This window comes from Rana temporaria, chromosome 6 (assembly GCF_905171775.1).
Source record: "Rana temporaria chromosome 6, aRanTem1.1, whole genome shotgun sequence".
NCBI lineage: Eukaryota > Metazoa > Chordata > Amphibia > Anura > Ranidae > Rana > Rana temporaria.
In genome coordinates this window covers 118604613-118631788 of record NC_053494.1, presented here as the reverse complement: position 1 = coordinate 118631788, position 27176 = coordinate 118604613, and the positions used below count along the sequence as shown (strand labels likewise).

Sequence of the window (27176 nt, the reverse complement as noted above, 5' to 3'; positions counted from 1 at the left end):
CCATAGAGCTCCTGTCCACTTTATAACCTGTAATCTTGTCTGAACATCTCTTACCAAATCAAACACTCCAGCCTAGCTTTGTTCTTTTGTGTTTTCAAGTCACTGTCTTCTCATACATTGCTTTAGGTCAGTCTTTTCTTTGTGTTTTTATTGACTATCTTGATGACCGTCAAAGTAAAATACCTTTCTGGAGGGCTGAGCAAATGGGCAGATTTATGTTGCTTAACACCACAATATCTACCCAAGGAATTTGATTTTAACACTGCTGGTATTCTTGTAAGTTTTTTTTTTTTATTTTTTTTTTATTTTACAAGGGTCCCGTGAAACCAACACTGCATGTCTTTAGTAGATCCCCCACCCCATGCCGAGATTGCTTTGGGATGAAGTATATGTATACAATGACTAGTTAAGAATTACTGGACACAATGTTTATATAACACTGTACTTATGAATGTGCTGCAAAACATTACACAGCCCTATAAGGAGTGGCACAGTAGATTCTTTAACAACCTGAGTTAGTGCAAGGCGAAGCATTTGATATATAGGTACGCACGTGATCCCTTTACCTTCTTCCAGCCCTGTGTTTATTGCTCTGTAATTTATTTTTATTTTTTTACCAGTTTCCTAGAACAGTGAAATTTTGAAGTGTGATAACATAAGCAAAGTTTGATAGTTTATGTGCCAATCTGAGCTGAGCAAAAACTATGCACAATTAAAATGGCCACCTATATTCCAGAAACAGTAACTTCTATGGTATGCCTCTGTGAGGGGAGCTCTGAGTGCTGATTGGAGGGAAGGGACACACCCCCTTCACACAGGAACAGAATTAAGGCTGTCAATCAGCTGGTGGTCTCTCCCTGTCACCATTTATGTTTCTTGGTGTCAGAGAAAACCTGTCAGAAGAGATTCAAGCTTATAGCAGAGGAACAGGGCAGCAGATAGAAATCACACTTGGTTATCTAGATTGAGAGAAGTACACGCTATAGTATAAAGTAGGGTTGTCCCGATACTACTTTTTTAAGACCGAGTACAAGTACCAATACTTTTTTTTCAAGTACTCGACGATACCGATTACCGATACTTCTTTTTTTTTTTTTTGTCATGTGTCAGTATTTTTTTTTTTTTTACAATGCTTTCTTGGAGGGGGGGGGGAATGGATGTGTGTTTGTTTTTTTATTTTAATATGTATTAGGGCTGCAATTTTCATAATCGATTAGTTGACAGATTATTGTTTCGATTAATCGGATAATGGCCTTAAATAACAAAATTAGCATTTTTTTTTATATTTTTTTGGCCAATTTGTTGTTGGGCAGATTACAAAACACAAATTGCCGCAAAAACACATCACATGCTTTTCTGCATTGAAGTATATTGAACCAAAAAAAATTAATAAAATGTCACCGTTTTGCGTTTAAAAAGTCCTTGCCCTTTCCAAATACGCAGCAGCTGGAAAAAAAATCATGGATGTGAACGTGTCCCATAGGAAAACACGTAAATGTAACTGTAGTGTGTTTCTGCAAAAAGCACCAAAAAACAGAGGTGTGACCCAGGCCTGAGATGTTAAGTAACATAATGGGGTTAAAAAAAACAAAAAGAGCAAATAATCGCTACTGTAAGTGGTTCATTTTTTTTACTGTGTGACAGTGAAAGTAATATTTACAGTAGTGATTTGCCTTTTTGTACTATAAAGGGCAATTTTTTTTTTTTTAACCCTATTATGTTACTCGCTGATTAATCGATTATGAAAATGGTAATAGATTAATTTCATAATCGATCAGTTGTTTCGGCCCTAATATGTATTTTTTACAATTATTAATTGCCCTTTTTTTTTTTCTTAGCCCTGTTGGGGGGCTTTAGTGAGATATCGGGGGACCCCTGACATCTCACCTTTGAGACAGAGAAAGGGACTAAGGACACAGAATCCCCAGTCCCTTTCTCAGCTGCACTGGAAATGAATTGACAGGAGACAGAGACTCCTATCCTTTCATAAACTGAAGCATTGTAAACAGTTTACGATGCTCAGTCATATGAATGGACAGAGTCCCCCCTCTGGCAGCGGCACGGAGGGGGGACACGGAGCTTGGAGTGGGAGAGCAGAACGGCAGCGGCACTGAGGGGGGACACAGGAGCATGGAGGGGGAGAGCAGAACGGAGGACAGCAGCGGCACGGAGGGGGAGAGCAGAACGGTAGCGGCACAGAGGGGGGGGGGGGGGACACAGGATCATGGAGGGAGAGAGCAGAAAGGATGGGGGAACTGGAGGAGGATACAGGGAAAGTCCGGTATCTGTAAAGTATCGGAGCATTTTCCCCGAGTACAAGTACTCAGGGAAATGAATGGTAACTGTACCGATACTAGTATCGGTATCCGGACAACCCTAGTACAAGTACTCAGGGAAATGAATGGTATCTGTCCCTATACTAGTATTGGTATCGGGACAACCCTAGTATAAAGGTATGTTTCATATCTGAGGTTTACAACCACTTTAACAGACATTTGTATATACCTAGCTTGATTTCCTGGTGCTTTACTTTGTTCAAGGATCCTCTGCCATGTGCAGTCTGACATACAAATAAATGGCTGTACATGGACACGTTTAAGTAAATGCTGGTGTTTGCATTGACAAATTCCTGAGAATGCAATTTTGACACTTTTCTAAATGCTGAACTTTGCAAGTTTCTTGAGTGGCACCTAGAAGAGGCAAACGCTGACTGTATGTAGCACAGGCTACTACATTGAATTTGTGCATTTCCAGCGGCCCTCCGCATGCGAGATATGAATAGTTGAAGTTAACCAAAGCTCGACCCAATGTAACGTTAAAAAAAAAAAAATCCTGATGAGCTTTTAAGTGCCCCCATGGCACCTCAAACTGCTGCAAAAGCCCCTATAAATTGCCACAAAGTTTTAATCATCTGGGAAAGTCAAAATGTAGGCTGTGTTTGCACTGAGGTGATTGTGCTTGAGCATAGTGCTTATCTGTATTGTGTAAAATGGGGTAGGGCCAGTGCTAGTCTATATTGCACCCCAGGGCATATCTGAAATGTTTACCAGCTAACAGTTCTTTGTAATGAAATGGGCGAAGTTCGCTCTATGTATGTGTTTGTTTTTGTTGTATATTGTGTACTGAAAATAAATAAAATGTACCTTTTAAAAAATATTGCACCCCAGGCAAGACCAGCTACTTGCACTCCCCCCCCCCCCCCCCCCCTTCCTCAATTTTTTTTTTTTTTAAATGCGACAACAAGTAGGGTTATCATGTCCTGGGAGTGAGTCCCTGTGTCCATTATGACATACAGTATATATCCACTATATAATTCACTACCAATAATAGTGATACTATCTGCAACATGCAAACCCAGCGTACATTGAACATGACACATTCAGAGGGGATTCAGAGGATATTTGGACACGCTGGCACTCGTAGTTCTCCAGCAAGTGGACGCACATGACATTACCCATGTGAAGCAAGGGTGGGGTTCTCCTCCACTGTGATGTCTCCAGAGATAGGGGAGCACATGCTGCTACGCCACTAACTGCTCCAGTTACCTAGCACCACCTCAGCCTGGCGGCCAGCTTGCCCCAGAAGTGATTAGCCAGAGCAGCGTTTCCAGGAGGCGGCTGTCACTTGGTCGGAGAAGATGTGCACTCGGCAAGTGAGGGAGAGCTGTGTGCCAGGGATTGGACATGGTGCCCACCACCTCCTCCTTCTCCACCCACCCAACTATCCTTGGACTCTCAGGAGTCAGCTCAGTGTGGCTCTCCTCACATGCAAAGCTGCTGCTGACCTCCACCGCCCCCATGCCAGGCATCCGCTGCAGCTGCTGCTTTCTTTGGATTGGCCAGCAGAGAGTTGGCGCCCCAGCCCCACTTAAGGTGGCAGTCTTCAGCCCCTCATGTTCCCTAGCCAGGCTAGTAGGGAAACCAGCAGCTGTGGCTGTGCGCTCGGTGGCAGTGCGCCCTAGGCAGCTGCCTAGTTTTCCTAGCGGTAGCGGCTGCCCTGGGTATAACATTGTGTTACCCATACCCTGAAGTATCGGGTATTTCTTGGAGCCTTGACATGGGGGAGCCTGAGGAAGGCAGGATAGTATATACCTAAAGAAAGGCAGTAATATTCCCATAGCAGAGCATCTCCCTGCAGTTTAAACTGTTAACAATTCACCCATATTAAACGTTTTTCTAAGGTCGATTTTTATAAGCGGTTTTCATGTAAAAACCTTAATCGCATATAGAATATTTTTCATTATTATTTGTATGTGGGTAATTGGTATTTTCTGCACTGATGTAAGACCTGTATAATTCTGAGGTTGTATAGCTATATGTAAAGCTAGTCTGCTTCCGTTGGTACAGATTTTAAAAACTAGAGAAATACTTGCTTGGTGAGATTGATGTAATTATAGGTTTATGTACCAGTCTGACATTGCTACATCTCTGAGTCAGCGCTTTCCCTCTAATCATATGTTCACCGACACTTGGAGAATATGCTCCAGATTATTATGTTTAGCTAAAAAAGATTCTTGCTGTGGTTGTGGAATAAAATCCGGGTTTTAGGGGTTTTTGTCTTTAGTAACTCTTTGTGTGGATGTAGCTTTTAGGATTTGAAATAAGGCTGCAGATTTACGCATGTCTTTAGGAGACAGGTCATCTTAAATTTTACTTCTCTGCTCCATAAGGTAAAATATATTTTTTAATCTTCTGCATGGCAGAGTAGCAGGGTACTAACAAATAGTTTTTTTTTTCCCTTTGGCTACAATCTAAAGATAACTATAGTATAGCCAAGTAATGTTCAGTTTGGTTACCTTCGGCCAGACCTGGCAAATGTCACATGTCTGTCGGTAGCCACAGATGCTGCTAGCTTGCCATTTTCGGAAGGAATATTCTGTCTTGCAAGTCGGGTCACAACTTTGAGGGCAATATTTTCCCTTCTTCACCCTCCTTTTTTAGGGAATCTAAACAAGGAGGGCTGGAGGCTGCGATTACTGCCTTTTGCATACAAATTCACTGGCTGTCAAACAGAGCTATTCTCAACTGTTAAGGTGGGTTGATGGCAGGGGTGGACTGACCATTTGGGCACTCGGCACTGCCTAGGGGGCAACATCAGGGTTGCAAGCCTCAATAAAACCAGGGACAGTATGTAAAAATCTGTTTAAAAAAAAAAAAAATCACAAGATTATAGCTGCTCCGCCTCTCCAGTATTTTTTTAGTGTGTCTATACTGTGTGTGTGTGTATGTATATGTGTGTGTGTGTATGTGTGTGTGTGTGTGTGTGTGTGTATATATATATATATATATATATATATATATATATATATATATATAATATATTATTGCGTGGCCCCATAATCTATTACCCGGGGGCCCCATAATCTCCTATTGCCGGGGGGCCCCATGAGTTGTCAGTCCGCCCCTGGTTGATGGTTAAAATAATAGTCATTAACCTGGAACAAGTGTGCAAATTACAATTCCACACTATAGTATGCTCCAAAGTTACCAAAAAAACTATTTTTGTGCACAATGTATTCGTTAGAAGATGAATGCGTTCATACATATAGTCCTTATGTGTTATCTGTCAGTACATACTGGCATATTCAGTCTGTCCCAAAAGCACCACTGCACAAATGTGTACATAGTGTAAAATCCTCACTGTCAAGGAAGATATGCTCTAGGTCTACTTTGCATCTGTGTGACAGAAGTAAAAAATAATAGTACGTTGTTTAGTGAACCATGAGAACTGCTTGTGGTACAGCTACTTGTATAAACAGGAAGGGGTAGCAGTAACAAATGATCTCATGCAGTGTCTTCATTTACACTCAGTAAAGATTCTTACAAACGTGCTGTTTACTGTGTCTTCTGATGGGCTATTAGATGTTTCTTTGCCCCAGGGATGGAATCTTGGCTCTTGGAATGATAGTTATCCCTTAGAGATTTCCCTGTAAAAAACCTGCAGTAATAGTTTTATCCCAAGGCTTTCTGCTTAACGTGTATTTAATTTACGTTTGTGTGGACTCGCACATAATATTATTATTATGCAGGATTTATATAGGCACAGTAGTTTGTGCAACACTATACATAATGGAGTGAGAAAGTACAGTTGCAACACAATTCAATACAAGAGGGTTCAGAGGGAATGATTGAAACCTCTGTCAGGTTTTTGTTGCCAGTTGAGGAGATTTTCCTTCACTTCCTGCCCTGTAGACACAATAGGAAATGAGAGGAAATCCCCTTTTAAACAATTGTCTGCAAAAAATTACCCACTACAAAAAATGACTTCTTATGAAAAGCTTTTTGAAAACCTTAACTATTTTTGAAAAACTAGATCTGATCGGGACCACACTGTGTAGTCATGTAAATGGACCCCCTTATGCAGCTAAAGGTTGTTTTGAATGGGAAATTAAAATCAAAAACCTAAATTCAAAGTAAATCTCACTTGCAGCACCACCTTCTAGTGAAATCTAGTATGGTTCAGCGTTGGCGCAAAATGATTACATATGGTTTTTTTGTTTTTTGTTTTTTTTTTGTGGTCGACCTTTAGTCTACCTTGCACAGGTTTTCCAAGCCGGGGTTCCTCCAGAGAATGTTTGGGATTCCTTCTGAACACTGACAAATCTTCCAGATACAGTGACTACCAATGTAAGAGGGCAATTTCCCCCTAACACACAATGTAAAGAGTCCCTCCTACACTATTCACCAGGGCAAGGTTTTATTTTTTTACCCCACTTATTACAAATGAAAAGGGCCATTTATCCACTAACCAAAAATGTATTCAGGGACACTACAATTTTTTTAGAGTGTGTTTCCCCACTTGCATTTATTATTTTCATGATTCTTATTGACTAGTAGAGCAAGAGAGTGCTGAAAAAAAATCCCCTCTGGGGGTCAAATATTCTAGGCATGTCATATTCTTCTATTTAAAATGTTAACAGCTTTACGATAAGCTTACTTGCATATTTATTCAATATAATGGTATTTTGCGGGGTTTGCGAAAAGACATAGGAGGGCACAAGCACCTAGCGTATTACCACCACCAAATTTTATTGAATAAAAAGTGACCAAAACCTACTCACAAACACGAGACGTTACGAGCAGATCAGAAAACGACTCCAGCCCAAGTGATATCGGCTCTCCAACCGCAATTACATTGGCATGTTTTGGGGGACAAGCCCCTTTTCTCAGAGCTGACCCAGAGACCTAAGAATTATTTTGAGGGTTCCTCCAGGGGAAAAAAAGAAAGTCTCTGACAACTGCAGGACTGTGGTCACTCTGTTCTGTTCTAGGGGTATTAAGTTGGGGACCCCTCCATGTCACTATAAAGAGTATTTCCGAGTGAGCAGAGGACTTCCCCAAAAAATTTAAAACTGTTTATGCAAATGCAAGTGGAGCAGATGCACATTGAGTCCAATATTATTATCCTAGAATATTTTTCTATCCAGGATTCCAAATGATTCAATAATAAACTCAAATATTTAGGGTACCGAAACCTTAACTCTTAAGCCAACTTCATGTTTGTTATGGAGTAGATTAATGAGTTACTGGAAGCCTCCAGAGTAATGCAGAACAGATGCTAAGGTCAGAGTCCTCACTTTAAGAAAAATGCAGAGCTCGGTCTTAGCCAGCGTATTTAAATTTCCATTTTTTCAGTTTGATTTCCCCCACCCTCTTGCATTTTCTTTTTTTTACTTTTTTATTTTTTATTTTATTTTTTGGGTTATGTAATTCATTGCTAGACAAAATACTGTAAATGGTAAATCCATTTCTTATTGTGGAAGCAGTGTATGATTACATTTTGTCTGACAACGGAAGCAGCTGTATCAGTTTGTTTTTCCACTTCCAAATATCATATGCTACTGTGTCCAATGTCCATAGTTTAGACCACTTCCTCTCAGTGCTATATAAATAGCCCAGGCTTACTTGCAAATCTGTGCTGTCAAACAGATTCACATTTCCTGCTGCTCTTGTGGATAGATAGAAGATTGAAATGCCTGCTCCTACAATGATTACTCCACAGGGCACTGATCCTTAGGACAGTAATAGGAAGCACATCCTGTTATAAATTTCTCACTGTTTCTTCTCTCTTCTGCAGCAAGGATCTTTTCCCAAATAGGCTTTAGGGGAAAAAAGTGTATCCTGTCTAATTTAGAAATGCACATGAGCATATATTTCCTGCTGTAGTCTACAAAATCAGTGCAAAACTTTTTCTGTTGGTTTGTATCTACTTCTGTATGTCAGTTTACAAAGCAATAAATAATTTTCATACATTCTCATACATCTATCACATCAAGAAAGACCAGCTCTTTTCATCTTCATTCTGGATCCTAGGTTCCATGAGAAATTGTGTCCATGAGTGATCCTTATAGTTGGCTAGTTGGCATGACCTGTTCAGGTGGATTGATCTGTTTTCTGAAGGTGCCTGCCTATTTGTGGTACCCACATCAATTGTAAGTAAGATAGATGACCATTGACACCAATGTTTTTTTTTTTTTTTGGGGGGGGGGGGAGGGTTAGGGTTTCCCATTGAAGAATAAGGTTAGGACTCAGGAATTGGAACAGGAATTTATTACCACTAATGAAAATCAGGAAGTAATTCCTCTTAAAGAGGAGATGCAGTCGGCTCACATAATTTGTAATAAAAACATATTTACCATTCTGAAGCTTCCCTCCAACCACGTTGCATATTATTTTACATATACTGTGATATGCTGCAGAAATCTCCCTCCACTGAGTCTGGCTGCAATAATTTTAACTTGGGGCAACTGAAGCAGCTGCCTGTTCACTTCCTGGATATTCACACACACACACACACACTCACCCCCACCCCCACACACACCTCCAGCTCTCATTGGCCCTCTTATGACTCACCCCCCCCCCCCCCTTCCTGGCAAACTCTCAGGAGAGTGAGAGCTGTGCATGATGTCATACGCCTAGGCATTTTTCCAGACAAGAAACAGGAAGTGGGCTCTATATGGTATTTACTGGCAGAAAAAAATGTTTTACTATCCAAAGTTAAAACAACAAGGGCAGAAGATTTAATAGATGGACAGATTAAACCAATTACTATAGTTCTGCTTTATTAACACCAATGTTGGGGACATTTTTTGCACGGACTACTGATGTAAGGGCGATTCTTCCTTCCATTTACAATGTACAATGCTAAATTGCCTCATACGCACATGTTGTAGGTACAGCAGCCCATGCATTTGAGAAGTCCCCTACACTCTCTCTTAAAATCGTGCTGGACCGAGTCGCATAGTGCTACAACACCCAGTGATTTGGCGCACACAAGAACACGCCACATTTGCCAATGCACAGGGATGCCATGATTCCTTAATGGCACCCTCACCGGTCTGCTAAAGAGCAACGCATTTTGCCTACTGACCGGGAACACATAGGATTTTGCGAGCATTCCCAACCCACACAAATGTGAACCTAGCCTAATAAGGCACTGCAGCAGTTTCAAACTTGTTGCACAGCTGTAAATTATTTGACTCCATGTACATATGTTTTAAACTCATAACTTATAGGTAGTATTTTTTCACAGAAGTCACAGTACAACACCGTAACTAATGAAACCACCAAGCTATTCATTCATTCCCTTGTTATCGCTCACCTTGATTATCACAACTCCCTTCTCCTAGGCATACCTCTATGTAAGATATCTTCTCTTCAGGCTATTGAGAATGCTGCTGCCAATACCTTACCTCATTGTGTGCCACCCCTCTCTGCCAATTCCAGGATTTCTGTAAAAGTGCAGAATAAGAAGACGCTATTGCACATATACATGCACCCCATAGAACATTAATACACATGCGCATGCACCCCAAATACCACCCAAAAAAAAAAAAAAAAAAAAAAAGGGGGGTGCAGATGATTTATGTGTTGCGTTTTCATCTTAAAAAAACTATTGGATATCAGAAAATATAACAAATATTCAACATACTGTATATTAAAAAAAGGAACACAGCCAAAAGATCTATCTAAATTTAGCTACTAATAGGATAAAAAGAAAAAGGTTAGGCTCCTGCATGATTGTGTCTCAAATTTTATATATAGAGCAAGTGTGTGTGTGTGTGTGTGTGTGTGTGTGTGTGTGTGTGTGTGTGTACGTACACACACACTCCCCTCAACAAAATACCAGGTGCCAAGTTGCCTTGGCCACTAGAATTTGCGTCATGGTGCCTGAGCTTTTGTCAGCTCCTTCACTGTTGCAGGGATGCACAATTTGTATCACCTGATGCCCGGACATGCAGTTCTGGTTGCCAGGCAGGTAGTTTTTGAGCAGAGCTCACTTGTCAGGTGGAAGTATTTTGGCATGTCCATTGCTGCCCGATTGCTTCCAGACACGCAGGTAAAGTGACACATGTCCGCTCTCCTCCCCATCTTGTTCCTGACCTGGAGGTGACGTGTATTATGCCGCTTCCGGGTCCCTTTTGACAGTTTCCCTGGGTGATGGGGGAAAAAAATAAAAAATGTAATTGTAAAAAATTTGGGCCACCCCCACATATACTCCTGTACAAACGTAAACGCGCGGATTGGGGCACCTACGAATGAAAATGTTGCTTGTGATGCATATCACCGCACGCAAACTGCCTTCTAACTTTTTCTAGCTGGCTCCTACATTTGTAAAGAAAGAGTGTGTAGCAGACAGCAGCATTGTCAGTGTGGGGGACAGTAATGTTAAATACACTAACACATTGAAGCCAAACTCAAACTCACACTTTATAATACTTTACAGCAAACCATTTTACTTCCTTTTTAAGATGACGGTTTTGCATGAATAACAGGCACCCCTGTCAATGTTTAATGGTTTGTGCCATCCCTGTAAACTGATACATCTGGAGGAAAGCTTTGTTTTGAAAAACAGACGTACTGACTGGATCAACAGATGAGATTAGAAAAAATAAAGCCTAAAAAAAACCTACACAAAATACTAAACAGGTAATACATTTTTGATATTCCTTACCATTGAAGAGAAGAGCCTAAATTCATTTTCAGGTAGTCCTCTCTGTAATTCAAAGAAATACAGCATCTATTCTGCCAAGGAGGAACTGTAAAATGCAGGGAGACGTCGCTTCCTCCACTCACTCTAAACTCATTAGAGACTACAATTCCCATCATGCAAAGGGAATTGTAGTGAATGTGGGTAGGTAACATTTGCCTGTGTACTTGCCCACTTGTGCAGCAAATTACACCCCCACATTCACCAGCCTCAGACATAATTCTTGCTCGAATTGGATAAATTAAACCTGTTTTCCTCCTCCAACTGTTCAGGTTTTGGAACACGGGCGACTCATGTCTTATCCTGGCTGCAAGCAAATAGGAAAAAAAAGTGCCTGGGCATGCGACCCTGTGGTAAAATAATTAGACGTTGTACTCATCATCCACTGTCTGTGTAAATCGCCACTACTGAGCTCCTCTGTATGCTACTGTAGAGATGACACTTTGGGCTCCAGTTGCAGCTACTCTTGCCAAACACACACTCTCCTAGCATAGGCAGCATACAGAGGAGCTCAGCAGCGGCGAAATACACAGGCCGTGGATGATGTGCTTGTCACAAGTGGACTTTTGTGAATGGAACTTGTTTTTACCACAGGGTCGCATGCCCAAGCACTTTTTTTCCTATTGCATCCAGGAATAAGTCGGCGGTCTGGGGCAGCCGGAAGCTGCCCCAGACCATTCTGCTACTATTGGATGGGAGAAGGGGTCGAGACTCCTAGCCTTTATGCTTTCTAAAGACACTGCCTCTGTGGGCAGATCAGACCGCTAGTCTCTGCCTCACTGGTCTTCCCAATACAGCGAGCAGGGATTGTATCGCTTCCTGCTCGTTGTACAATGGGGTTGTGACAAGGCTGGTGAAATACAAGGCAAAGCGGCCACCAGTCTTACAAAACGGGAGAGAAAGAGAGAAGTAACCTTGTAATTTAAAAATACATCTGCTATATCTGAAACTACAGAGCCAACTCACAAATGGACTACATACTTCAGGAAGGTATGGAAACAGGATTAAAAGTAAAGAAGTTTTTCCTGGAGTTCTGCTTTAAATGACAGGCAACCTCCATACTGCTGCTTATACTTGGGTATTACCTGTCCCACAACTGCGTGTATACAAGGTGTGCACATATGTTTGACTAAGGGCCAGGGAATGCTTTAGCCACTCATGATTGGTGATCCATAGTGCAAGCTACCTGGCAGGGTAGCTATCGGGAACCTGTACTCACCGAGGCCGAGATGCTGAGGACGGCTCACCTTTGCGACCCTGCGCAGTCCACTCCCTGGAGTTGAGACAGAGGAGGGAAGGCACAAGGAGGCACCGGTGCCGGAAGCAGGTAGGTAGACTTGGTGCAACTGACGGTAGCAGAGCAGACGTGGACGACTGGAACAATACTGGAGGTCAGGCAGGAACTGGCAGGAAGTCCAGGAGAATCAAGCAGGAGACAAAGGCAAGTCCGGGTCACAGGCCGTGGGTCAAGGGCTGGAGAAGGCAGAGAAAGTCCGTAGGTACAAGCCAAGGTCAAGGGGCAGGAGACGGCAGCAATCCAAGGTACGCTAGCCAAAAGGTCAGAGGTTCCGGGTGAGAGGAGAGTCGTCAGGAAGTCCGGGTCAAAACGGGAAGATATGGCAACAGGTACACACACTAAAGCTGATGACAAACCAGCAACCTGTTCAGGGGATGTTGCTGGTTTAAATAGGACTGTCAGTCCTCTGATTGGCCCCAGGACTGCCCCGTGCGCGCGTCCACGCACACGGTGCGCCGCTGTACCGCGAATGCGCACGAGCAAATTGCACCCAGGCATGCGCCGAAGCCCCGTTCCACCGTGCATGCGCGGGAGTCTATCAGAGACGGGACTAGTACCCTGACAGTAGCTCAGATGGGTTCAAACTAGTATCTGAACTGCCTGGGCTCCCTATTTGGAATGAGTAGTGTGCCTTAGTTGTGCTCATGCTGTATGCACACTAGGCTTTCGTCCCTATCATGGATCATGGAAGTCTGATCACAGCAGGAAAAAAAAAAAATTTGGAGGGGGGATTGAGCGCATTATATCTATGCCCTAAAATGTATACTTTAAAAAAATTTTTTTTTTTTTTTAACTAAAGTTTTTAGTGTCCCTTTAACTGAAGATTCATAGGGGCATATGTGCTGCTGTGCATGGGCCATTTTGAGAACCCTTCTGCTCCTTTCTTTTTACTCTCCTCTCTCTTTAATTGTTATAGGGGTCAGACTTTCACACCTTATTTTGGAATATTGTTATTTATGCTCATATGCAAGGTGTGCAAAGAATGAGACCTTGTATGAGCAGTAAAATGTGGTTATTCAAACAGCTGCAGTCTGTTATTTTTTTTCTGCTTTATATTCTTTGTGCCAAAGTGAATTCTTTTGAGGTCCATAACCCTTGCATTTGGCTACAAAGCTCAGAGAATGATGCTATTCAGCAACAGTTACTAGTTATTCTAAAAATGTAGCTATGTGGGTAGCCAAGGTCATTGAACGTAAATACTGCTTTTTAAACTCCTGTTATTTTCCCTACGCCCCAAATTACTTACTGTGAAGCAACACTCTATTTTTTTATATTTAATTTTTTTTATAGGAAATGCTCCAAAGCATATAGGTAAAATAAAAAAATATGGCTTTCATGGTACTTGGAAAAAATTACAGAAAAAAAAGCATTACATGTAATATTGATAAAACCTAATTTCTCTGTTAGATTGAAAAAAGCCTTGCAGCTTAAATTTTACGAGAAAAAAGCATAGCATCTGCTATCGGTAACCTCTTAGGTTATTATGGGGTTAATTCATAACACTTCAATAGACAGGACTTGCAGTTACTATAACAACAGACATTATAGCACCCCATTGTGTTTCTTAAGATCTGCAGTATAAGAATTGCTAAGCTTTTTTCTATGTCTGAGTAGATTTCAAGTGCAAGATCATTTTAATGTTTTCAAGAATTTGGATAATCAAAAAAGTTGAATAAAGAGCTTGTTGCATGGTATCCTCAGCATGTATTCTTTTTGTTTGTTTTTTGTTATTTTGCACTGCACTGTACCAGTGGTGAAATACTTGCAGAATTTTGTATATCTAAAGGCATGCCAGGGGTACAATGAATGCAGGCTTTAAACTAATCCTACGATTAAACTAAATGCACTTTTTATAGGTATATAACTGAAGCAGATAAGCACATATTTGCTAAAATGCTTGCAGCATACAGTTTATAGTTGCCCAGGGATAGGACACAGGGATATCTTTCCAACAGAGACATGGAGTGTAATAAAATCCTAATGGGGAAAATAAGTAGGTCTCTTTCAAAAAGAAAAATCCCCCAATTTCCCCCAATATACGCAGCTGTGCTAATGCCTATTCCCCCCCCCCCCCCCCCCCCCCCGACAGGTCCTTTCCTACCTCCTCTGATACTTGGGGCCTCATTCCCCAGAATGCTTCCTTACTGCTGCTATTGTCTTCATTCTATGGAGCTTTGTATAGTATGCAAACCAGCACTAGATTTTTAAAAGCTGGACTACAGATGGTACAGGAGGATGTAGTTTTTGGAGGTGGTAGATCTGCCCTTGATCAGGACGAGTGTTGTGTGGAGGACTAGGGCAGTGATGTTGAACCGTGAACCTTGGCACCCCAGATGTTTTGGAACTACATTTCCCATGATGCTCATCCACTCTGCAGTGTAGTTGAGCATCACAAGAAATGTAGTTCCAAAACATGTTGGGGTGCCAAGGTTCACCATCTCTAGACTAGGGAGTATGGGCTTAAGGGATTTTTTTTTTTTTTTTACAAATGTAAATGTAAGTAAATATATTTCTTATCAATATTTTTATTTTTTAACTAGCCATTTCCTTTTCTCCAATCAAGATGACTATATCCTAATTGTACATTACAGAACGCTGGCTGAATATTTATAGACCCTGCGTTATGGCCTTGTGACTTATGTTTCTTTCAGGTGATTGGTCACCGGCAAGCTTTTGAGGTCATGCCCTTTGGGTGTCCCTCCCATAATCTTACCCCACTTCATGAGTCCTCAGACTTTTGCTAGTGTCCTTCTGGGGGAAATCACTCTAGACTTAACTCCATTTATTATTATTTTTGCTTTAGTCATGACTGTGAGTTCTAACTAATCTTGTTACACTGCTATGTGGATTGGCATATCTTCAGCAATAATTTTGGAGGCTATAACTGGACCCAGCTGGAATGGACAATTGCGGGGTCAGCTTGAAAGGGTCTCGCTAGTCCAGTGATGGCGAACCTTTGCACCCCAGATGTTTTGAAACGACATTTCCCATGATTATGGCCCAATTGTGGCGCTTTTCAGATCTGAGTGTACTGTGTTAACCATGGAGTGCTTTCTGGGTCCAGAACCATGGCACAGTCTTGTTGTAACCCAGTCACTGAGATCTCCTTTTGTGACTGAGCATGGACACATGGAGAACCAGGAGCTACCTTATGAATTGGACTTTTGAGGGCCATTAATGTCCCTATTCTTCAGTTGATATATTGCAAACATGGCTAACACTAAAGGATTCAATACTGATGTCATCTCTTTGATGTGGAATCATTCATACACACCTCATGCTCTTCTTCCCATCATTTAGCATGAGGTAACCCATTCCCACCTGCAAGTGATGCAGGGATCCTTTTGATTGCAGCTGGTTTAAGTATTCAGGGCTTGGCCTTGCACCTTGCGTGTTGTCCTCCTGTGTAGTGCAACATGTCTGCTCTCAGACATATAGGGGAAATCCTGCTGCACTGTTCACCAACGGCTTTAATGCTGCCTGTAGTGTCTCATGCAGCTCCCACTGTTCATTTACCAATGGGATCTGAATTTGGTTCTCTGATCACTTCAGAAACTTCTGTACTTTGTGAACCCATCTGGCAATATTCCCCTTTCCACTCTTACTCACAAGATTCCTTTTGTTGTCACTATTACCTTTGGCCTCTAAGAGTCACTAAGGTGGTTTTGACCTTTCACCTCAACTAGGGCATTGTTTTCCAGTTCCTCTGTATGGCTCCAGTGCATCAGAAAGAAATCACCTTTCATTGTCTGGATGTAGTGTGTGCTGTGCATATCCATCTCACAGCCACTGATGTAATTTCTGATGGCCTTTGTATTGGGGGGGCAGCTTCTTGTGCCTGCCCTTTACAGGGCTTAGAGTGATTGTCACCCAAGCTTATAGTTTTTAAGGATCGGGTTCCATTTTTTTCTGTCATGGCGCACTCTGCTAGGTTTGGGCTTCTTGGGCTCGTCAACATCAGACCTCCACTGTGTCTCTAGCCTTATGCCGCGTACACACCATCACTTTATGTGATGAAAAAAAATGACGTTTTTAAAAACGTCACTTTAATTGACTGTGTGTGGGGGAAAACATTGTTTTATGTCTTGTAAAAAACGACCAAAAAAAATTGAAGCATGCTTCAATTTTATGTGTCGTTTTTCAAAAGTGCACTTTTTACTTCACAGAAATTGACCGTGTGTAGCAAAAAACGTCGTTTTGTAAGACGTTTTTTCATCCACGCATGCCCAGAAGCTACTTATGAAGGGAGCTTCAATGGTAAAACGTGGTGGAACGTAACCTCACTTTGCAAGAACATTGTGAGAAAACGATGGTGTGTAGGCAACTTCGTCTTTGAAAATTGAAGTTTCAAAAACGTCATTTTTTACTTCACAGAAAGTGTCGTTTTTTTTCATCACATAAAGTGATGGTGTGTATGCGGCATAACTCTTAGTATTGTTTTTCCTTAAAACCGAGGAATGCTAAGAGTGGTGGGGTTAAATCTGGTCACTGTTTTTTGAATGTGTATGGAAGGGTGTGTACCATAGATTGGGAAGAAAAAAACATTCACATAGCATAACTCTGTGTTTAATGTTGAAAATGTAATGTAGCAAGAACACTTACATTTAGATGGATGTACAAGCGCTTTGTGCAAAGTAGTGGCAACAGTGGGGTCCCCCTGATACGTTTTGTCCCAAGGACATCATCTGTGACGAAACCATCACCCCAGATGATGTCCTTGGGATGAAACGCATCGGATGAACCCCACTGTTGCTGCTACTTTGCACAAAGCTCTTGTACATCCATAACTTAATTAGTGTTACACTTTTTTGTTTTCAAGTTTTTTTGCCATTTGTCTTTTTGCAGTGTTGGCGGCTTACCTATAGGGCAGCACAGTATTTTTCTGTATACTATTCCAGGTCCCAAATCTTGCTGTAAGCAGCATTGTAACCTAATGAACCCCAAGAAAAAGACTTTACCGTAAATACAAAAATCCAGTTTTCCCCCCCCCCCCCCCCAAAGAATATACAGTAGTATTGAAATCAAGTACTGATTATTTCTGGAAGTAATCCCACAGGGCCTCAGATCTCAAAACTGATTGCTATTCAAACTGTTAGTTTTCAAGATTTAAAGTTAAAATCAAGCTTGACACTAATCTTAAAAATGATCCCTCCCCCTTCTCCTTTTCCTACCTATCTTGCCTTTCCTGTGTGAAAAGATGTATATACTTATTTTTAATCCCCTCTGGTCGGGTCATATGATCTTACACACAGCTTTTTTTCAGTTCCACCACCTCTGGCTCGGACCCTTTGGTGTCTGCTCACCACAATCACTTGTAAACACAGAAGTCTGGTTTCTGTGTTTTTACAAGTGACAGCTTTGTACTCTGTGTAACCCCCCTGCACTCCTTATATTTAATGCTCCTTTAAGACCCTTTTACTGTTCGTGAAAGGGGAGGGGTTTTAGAGGGTCATGCTTGAGTTCCAGCACCTATTGTTTGAGAAAAAAAGCCCTGATCTTACAGCTCTGGTTTCCCTGTGTCATGGAACGCTCCACAACGGCTGGGAATTACGGGAGCCGTGATATCCATAGGCTGCCATGGCCCATGCATTGTCAGTGCTTTCTCCTTTCCCTTGCGGCTGCCACTCAGACACAGGGGAGCCAGAGCTGCAGGATCATGTGACCAGAGCAGAATAAAAAAAGGTAAGTAGACAGATCTTTTTTACACAAAGTAAGCTGGATATGTAGGAGGAGGGGGGGATGGGAACATTTTAAGAATATTTAGTGTTAGGTTTGAATTCTACTTTAAGTTTTTACTAAACATAAAGAGGTCATCGCTCAATCCAGCCTATAAGATTGAGATTGCAAAGGGTGCCTGTACATGACATAAACATTGACCTTTTGTTGAATGCGATCATTCAGGCCTATAAATCTAATATTTCATCTTGGTGCACTTGTTTGTAATCTCAACAGATGCTCTACACTTCAATCCTAACTTTTTGTAGGAATACAGTTTTTTTTCTTAAAGCCCAAATCCATCCATTCTTATTTATATATTTATTTTGAGACGGTAAGAACCTCCTATGAGCCTGCATTTGCATCTGAGCAGAGCGTATTCCTAGTCGTTTTGAAACTTTTTTTTTTTTTTTTGGTGTTTTAAAAGCAACTGTTTTTGTACATGTATCAACAGAAGAAAATAGTTTTTGAAATGTGCATGTTATGCATTTACAGGCATGACCCACACCTATAGGGCTATGTGTTTATGGGGACAAAAATGCCTGAATACATTAAAAAGCTCATTGTACTTTAGTTTTTTTAAGTGTAGGGCAAATGAGCGTACATGTGTGAACAGGGAGATCTAGAAAGAATTGGATTCTTCATGTGTGCGTAGGGCAGCATGCTAAAAAAAACTTGCGTGTGAATGAGGCATAAGCCTGGTACACTCTGCATTTTTTTTTTTTTTTTTGCATCCCGAAAACAAACTGACAGCTTCCGTCGGAAGCCGCTGTACTAACCATACGAGGTTAGTCCAGCGATCTCACCGGCTGCTGGTTTTCCAGCATGCACATGCGACAGACCATCATACACAAGGGCAGAATGACGGCCGGTATTTTTTGTACCGGCAAATTTTACCGACATTCTGCTCGTGTGCACGGGGCTTTAGGCCTTATTAGCTTAAAGGGGCTGTAAAGGTACAATTTTTTTTTTTTCCAAAATAGCTTCCTTTACCTTGGTGCAGTCCTCCTTCACTTACCTCATCCTTCCATTTTGCTTTTAAATGTCCTTATTTCTTCTGAGAAATCCTCACTTCCTGTTCTTCTGTCTGTAAAGCTCCACACAGTAATGCAAGGCTTTCTCCCTGGTGTGGAGTGTTGTGCTCGCTCCCTCCCTTGGACTACAGGAGAGTCAGGACTCCCACTAACACACAGCTCCTTTCTCTATCTGCAACGTAGAGAGCGTCCTAACTCTCCTGTAGTCCAAGGGAGGGGGCGAGCAGGTCACTCCACACCAGGGAAAAAGCCTTGCATTACTGTGTAGAGTTACAGACAGAAGAACAGGAAGTGAGAATTTCTCAGAAGAAATAAGGACATTTAAAAGCAAAATCAAAGGGTGAGGCAAGTGAAGGAGGACTGCACTGAGGTAAAGGAAGCTATTTGGGGAAAAAAATTACCTTTACAACCCCTTTAAAGTAATGATTATCATATGAGCAGTATAGACTGAGAAAAATAGATCGTACAAAGTAATTACATATTCATTGTCCTTAATTGTACAAGGCACATTCTTTGCATATCCTTTGCTTTTTCCACACGATGGGAGGTCACAAGGGACTGCAGCTGGCAACATCTTTTTTCAACAAGTCTGAGAACTGGAAACATAGTCCTGAATTGCTTGAGCCACTTGATACATAGGGAATATTTTCACTTGATTGCAGTATCTGATTTTTAGCAGTAAATTCATGGCTTGAATTTGTAGTGACCTTTTTTTTACAATTATATTTTTTTCACCGACTTTTTTACATTTAACTTTATTGTTCGAATAATGAATGTCACAAATTATATTACTCATTTAATTATATACATTGCTACAAAGCAACCGCTCTGATGTTTTTAAGGTAACCAATTTAATCTCGGCTGTAGTTTAGGAAGGATGATTGTTTTGCCATCTGACATAAGGCTGTCATACATTGACTTATGCTCTTGTACGGTTTAGCTTAATATGCATGTATGGCACTTGTAAGTTTGTGTCAGGAGACTGCTTTCACTAGCAATTTAAAATTTTGTCACACAAGAAATAAAAATGTGAAGACCAAAACTATGTTCTAGTAAACATAATAAATTAGAGGTATTAATCTCAAAAGCAAGTATTTATTCTATCGCAGTTTACCAATTCTTGGATGTGATGGCTGCATTCATTTTCTGTTTTAGAAAAGTCTGTTGTTTTTCAAAGCACAAGCTCTCCAGCAGAATGTATCTATTTACTTGGATGAAACAAATTATTTAACACTAGCAGGAGTTATTAAAATGATCACCGTTTATTGATGCAAAACCTTTATCGCAAAAGGAAAAAAAAAGCGTTTGCTGTATCTAAAGTGTGAGCTGGAGTTTGGCTTCAAATTGTTAGTGTCTCTAAATCTGCTAATACATTTTTTTATATTTCTTTATTGATTTTTCATGAAATACATCTTTAATTTAAACATGTTTTTCTTCTCATCTACATAATTGAAAAACATCAAACGCAGTTTACTACCGCTTTAAAACGGATATCCGGCCTGCCCTTCAGTCTTGCAGAGTTGTATAGGCTCCTCTTCTTTACTGAAATAGCTTACTCTGATTTTACTACACAGTGTGCATTAGAAGCTGCAGCAGATCAGGTCCACCTCATTTCCTGGCTGGAGGACATCTAGCATCTTGTAGCTCTTTCCTTCCCAGCCTGACTGTCCCTGGTCTGCCCCTTTCATTGATTGGATTTCAGCATTTTCCGTTGTGGACCCCCAGGATCACATTTGGGCATTACCTAAGCCAGTCTGCCTAGGGAAGCTCACTCTTCCACACTTACATTATGGTAATTTGATACAGTATTTGCAGAACGCCACCCAAGAGACGTCCCATTGCTTGTGGGATCTTCATAGAGAAGCACAAAGAACCAATGATGACCTGACTGGTTCTTAAATGAAGCAAGGAATGACAATGAAAAGGTCTTATTTAAAGACTTCATTCGCATATTTATGAAGGGGAAACGGTGGAACCAGGGAGGCAAAATATAAGCAGAATACATTTCAACTTCAAGCTGGCAGGTATCTCTAAATAAATATTCTGATTTCATTGTGAAATCACTATTGTCCTTTTCCATGGTAATACATCACAGGCCAGACATGCACATTCACCCAGTGTGAATGTGCAGGGTTGTAAAAAAAACGTTCCTATGTAAGAAATCTGATCTTTTTGCAGTGTCATCGATGCTGTGCCTGCTTTCTGGCCTGCAGGTACCTTTTTATTGAGCTGTAATATCTATGCATAGATTGCAGTTGAGCTAACATTACAAACCTCTACCACCATAGATATGACATAAGATATCGCCAAACAATAATATGATTTGTCTAATAAATATGACACTTTCATATGGTAGCTCAAACCTCAGGGTAGGACACCAGAATCTACTGTATTAATAGCAATACAGAATCTACTGTATTAATAGCAATATACTCTGTCTCCCGATTAACTATTATTCAGTTTGGAACCAGATGTGACGTTCACTAGAGCAACTGAAAGCATTCGTATTGTTGGAGTATATTGGTGTAAAAGTGAAAGGTTTGCTGTAATCATATATGTAAATAGAGCAGCCCATCTGCCACTCTAATAGTGATTTACACTGCTTTGCTTTCCTGAAAAGTGTACCATACTAATTGTTAACCATAAATGACATTAATCTGCAGAACTTTTGCCCACTGTCAGCTGTATGACAACAAAAATCAATATGACACAGACACCAGAGTATCACCCAGTGTCCCTAATAGCCTTTCTAAATCCCCCAGACACCCTGTGCTTTTGGTGTTGTCAGTAGATGGTAGACTTTAATTTAACCTGTTTGGGGCCTTGGTGCCACAATGTGTATTGTTGCAATACATGATGGGGCTTTTTGTTGCAAAATGGCCATGATTTATATTAACATTAAGCAAATTGTATTAGTTTTGAATAAACACAAACTGTCGTCCTTAAGATTTTACTGTTGTGCATTACACTGAACAATAGGCTTCTGTTAATAAAAAGAAAAGGTGCAATTTTGGCGTTGCTTACTTAGAACATCAGCTTTAATAGATATGTTTTATAAATCTGGAACATCCAAGAGATTGTTATGAAAACACGCTACTGCAGTTTCATTGCCCCTGTGTTTTGTGACAACAAAGGGGGAGGCTCAATAATATAATTATATTGCTTAAACATTGGATGCCTTGAAACATTGCAATTTGCATAAGATCTAGAAAGACTGCAGTGGGTCCGTAACTACAGTAGACGTTCAATCTTGTTTAATTGCCCTTTCGGTAAGCTAGCTAATTCAGGCGGGAATGATTTTATTGCATTTTTCCTGTGCATGTTCTGAGATTTTTGGAAGCAAGGGATGGGATGAAGCGCCTATTGCAGTTTGTCCTATTTAACCCTTTCAGGCCTAAGCCCATTTCTGACATTTGTTGCTTACAAGTTATAATCCATATTTTTTGCTAGACAATTACTTGGTACCCCCAAGTGTTTGTGTGTGATTTGTATTTAATATAAATATATATATATATTTTTTTATTTATTCAGTGGAGACCCTAGAGAATAAAATGGTGATCGTTGCCATATTTTACGCCAAGTAAATAGATACCTAACATGTCATGTTTTTAAATTGCGCACTCGTAGCATGGTGAAAAAAAATTAGGGTACTGTACCTAAAAATCGGCATAGTAGTCGCTTTAAAATTATTAACAGTTACCAGATTAGAGTTAGAGGAAGTCTTTTACGAGAATTATTGCTCCATGTGTGATTTTTTTTTTTACACTGTCTTTTAAAAAAAAAAAATTAAAAGCTGCAGGCATCATTCCAGTATAACCACTTCATGCCGAGGCTGCATATACCGTATGCATAAAGTCGGCGTGAAGGGGATAAATAAAACAATTGATCATAAGTGTATTTGAAAATTATGACACTGGTCACTCTCTCGTATGAAAGAAATGTTAAATGTTGTACGTCTAGATCAGCAGTACTAGAAAATAATCTGTGACTATTCAAATGGCATGCACCTGATTTAATTGTGTGCGGTTTAGACTTGGGTCTCTTGTATATTTCTTTCTGGACATTTTTGGTGTGCTCTTGAAAAGGAGATCTATAGGAATTTGGTAAAGGAAATCTACAGGGGCGTCTCAAAAAATGTAAATATCATCAAAAAGTTCATTTATTTACATAATTTATTTTCAAAAAGTGAAACACGTATATTCTATAGATTCATTACACACACAGTGAAATGTTTTCAAGCATTTCTTTTAATTTTGATGATTCTGGCTTACAGCTAGTAAAAACCCAAAAGTCATTATCTCAGAAAACTAGAATATTATGTAAGACCAATTAAAAAAAATTAAAAATATTTTTCATACGTTGGCTTACTGAAAAGGTCTATCTATGGTATAGTATGCACTTTGGCCAGATTCAAATAGAATTGCCTATCTTTAGGCGGGCGTAGCGTATCTCAGATACACTACGCCGCCGTAACTTAGTGAGGCAGGTCCCGTATTCAGAAAGAACTTGCGGCCTAAGTTACGGCGGTGTAGTGTAAATGGGCCGGCGTAAGCCCGCGTAATTCAAAGTAGGCTGGTAGTGGGCGTGTTGTATGTAAATGACTCGTGACCCCACGTAATTGACACTCCTAACGAACGGCGCATGGGTCGTCCGTGAACGTATCCCAGTGCGCATGCTCAAAATCACGTCGCAAATAGTCAATGCTTTCGACGTGAACGTAACTTACGCACAGCCCTATTCGCGTACGACTTACGCAAACAACGTAAACCACGTAAAATTCTATGCTGTTCCGATGTCCATACTTAACATTGGCTACGCCTCATATAGCAGGGGTAACTTTATGCCGACAAAAGCCTTACGTAAACGACGTATATCAATGCGCCGGGTGCATTATTTTTTTATGAGTTACTGCATCAATGTGGCGTGGCACTGATGAGGTGTTATAGAAGCTCAGGTTGCTTTGATAACAGCCTTCAGCTCGTATGCATTGTTGGGTCTGGTGTGTCTCATCTTCCTGTTGACAATACCCCACAGATTCTCTATGGGATTTATGTCAGGTGATTTTGCTGGGCAATCAAGCACAGTGATACCATGATCCCTATGGGAGCCCATTGATTTGAATAGAAGGCACACTAGAAGTCGGATCATCATGATCCGACTTGCAGTGCGACTTGTGTGCTTAGGATGAAGGGGAAACCCTTCGGTCTGGTATGGATTTTAAGGGGAACCCTCACGCCAAAAATGGCACGGGGTCCCCCAAAATCCATACCAAACCCTTATCAGAGCACGCAGGCCTGCAGGTCAGGATGGGGGGGGGGAATAAACAAGCGACCCCCTCCTAGACCATACCAGGCCACATGCCCTCACCATGGGGGGGCGGTGCTTTGGGGTTGGGGGGGCCCTGCGCCCCCACCCAAAGCACCTTGTCCCCATGTTGATGAGGACAAAGGCCTCTTCCTGACTACCCTGGCCATTGGTTGTCGGGATCTGCGAGCGGGGGCTTATCGGAATCTGGCAGCCCCCTTTAATAAGGGGGCCCCAGATCCCGGCCGCCCACCCTATGTCAATGATTATGGGGTACTTTATACCCCTACCCAGTCACCTTAAAAAAAAATAAAAAAAAGTGTCAAATAAAACACACTACACAGGTTTTTAAAGTAATTTATTAAGCAGCTCTGGGGGGTCTTTTCTGACTTCTTCTGCCTTTTCCGCTCTCTTCGCTTCTTCTCCTGCTGTCCGGTGTCTTCTGCCGGGAATCCTTTGCTTTCTTCTGCCTGCTCTTTTTCTAGCTCTTGCCCAGTCTTCTCTGTTGTCTTCTTCCCTCTTCTCTTTTTACGATGTTGACTTTAAGCTCTCTCCCGCTGTAATGCGGTGTGCAACGATTTATATTGGCATGGGGCAGGGCCATGGATCCCCCGCCGCCTTGTGACATCATCCCATCATGCCCCGTGTAGTGATGTCACAAGGAGGCGGGGCATCCAGATGACATCAGCGGGTGGCCCCGCCCCATGCCAATATAAGTTGTTGCACGCGGCATTACAGCGGGAGTGAGCGTTGAATCAACATCGGAAGAAGACAACGGAGAAGACCAGGCAAAAGAGCAGAAGAAAGCGGAGGAGACCCGGCAGAAGACACCGGACAGCGTGAGAAGCAGAGAGGAGTTCGGAGAGGGCCGAAAGTCGGAAGAGACCCCTGAAGCGGCTTATTAAATTACTTTAAAAACCTGTGTAGTGCATTTTATTTTTTTGACCCTTTTTTTTTAGGTGAATGGGTAGGGGTACAATGTATCCCATACTCTTTCGCATAGGGTGTGGGGGCCTGGACCCTGACAACCAACGACCAGGGTTGTTGGGAAGAGGCCCTTGTCCTCATCAACATGGGGACAAGGTGCTTTGGGTGGGGGGTGCCCCCCCATGATGAGGCCTGGTATGGTCCAGGGGGTCGCCCCCCTCGCTTGCCCCCCCATCCTGACCTGCCTCGCTGCGTGCTCAGGTAAGGGTATGGTATGGATTTTGGGGGGAACCCCCCTTTGGGAGTTCCCCTTAGAATCCATACCAGACCGATGGGACACGAGTCGCACTGCAAGTTGGATCATAGGGAACCATTAATTTTTGAATAGAGGCAGAGAAACGCTTACCGCTCTTTTAAAGCGTTAACCCTCGTTTAACACCTTTTACCGGTGTCTGGCGTTTCCAGGACTGCTCTTGAACGCAATTTTAGGGCGTTCAGAAAACAGCCCATAAACTCCACTGCTGATAAAACGTCTCCAAAAACGTCCATGTGTGCATGGACACATAGGATAACATAGAGTGGAGTTCATAGGCTGTTAAAAAAAAAAAAACGCCTAAACTCCAAAAAAACGACCGTTTATGAGCTCCAGGGTGTTTTTTTTTTTTTTTTAAGGCAAAAAAAATTGTTCAGACGCCAAATGGTAACCTGCCTTTAGAAGCGTTGCTAAACGCGCCATGTAAACGTGGCAAAACGGATGTTTTAAATGTGGGTTACTGTCTGTCAAGTTAAGTCATTCAAGAGCAGTTGTAAAAACGTCCAGCTGCAATTTTAATGACCACATTCTTTCAGAGCAGGAAGATTCTTTTTGAAATCTAGAAACATTAAGGACGGTTCACGCCTATGCGAATTGGTTGCGGCTTAAACCACATCCAATTTGCATAACATTATAAAATACATTGATTCCAATGAGGCTGGTTCACATATGTGCGATGCATTCGTACTGCGCATTGCCGAAAAAACGTGTGCGTTTTCTAGGCATTGCGGTGCAGCTCAGGTACGAATTCAGGCCCATTATCTTCTAGGGGCACGCATCTGATTCACAGATGTGTTAATTTCTCTTCTGGATTTCTCTCATTCACCTTAATACACTTCCCCCTCCCCCTCCTCTCCCAGGTCTCCAAATTCGCAGCTAAAACTGAGATGATCTGCTGAACCGTTTTCTTATCTCTCTGCAGAGATAAGAGCTGAAATTCGCACCGCACAATTGTGAATCCAGCCTAAAAGTATTTTATAGATTTAAATTGGGTAAATGCATTTCACTGATAGTCTATTATTAATTGCTTGGCACATTTCATTAGAAAAGAAAAGAAAACAAAAACCAGCACATTTCTGTCTAAGTATTGTTTTTAACCTAATGTTTTTATTTAATAATGTCAGTCAAAATGAAAAAATAGGAAAATATGTGCATTATTAAATTTGCTAAATGCAACCAAATTGATTACCATTTAGTGCAACAGCCATCAAATTGGTCACTGACTTGTATGTGCAATTCTTACAACCTCTGACTGTATTTCCCCTGTCTGATGCACCGCTATGTAGGAATAAGAAGAAAAATCTCAGTCAGAGCTGCTACATTTTCCTGGTTCTGTTCTGCTCTTGTATGACATGCTGAGTAGAAAGTGAGGAAACCTGCAGGAGAAAAATTAAAGTTATTGCGCATGTCCCTGGAATTTAGGGGCTTTCTTCCTTAAAAACTAAAAAAGGAAATGTCTAATGCTGCTATGCACGTGACTAGGATGAACCATCTATGTAGATCCAATCAAAGGAATATTCTCTTATCAAAGATTAGTTGACATAACAATAAAAAGGTTGATTTGGGTTAAATTAAAGCAGATGTCCGCTAAAAAAAA

The 27176-nt window shown here is 41.3% G+C and overlaps 1 protein-coding gene across 7 annotated transcripts in view; it reads left to right on the top strand.

Moving 5' to 3' along the window:
- Positions 1-27176, top strand: part of RAPH1 (Ras association (RalGDS/AF-6) and pleckstrin homology domains 1) — a 257678-nt gene that overhangs the window by 98464 nt on the left and 132038 nt on the right. The window contains exon 1 of one of the 7 annotated variants that reach the window (XM_040357281.1): positions 8345-8431. The exons of the other annotated variants lie outside the window; for them this stretch is intronic. The gene's annotated coding sequence lies outside the window, so the exon portion shown is untranslated. Of the gene's footprint in view, positions 1-8344; positions 8432-27176 lie in introns of those variants that run through there. 7 annotated transcript variants of the gene reach the window in all.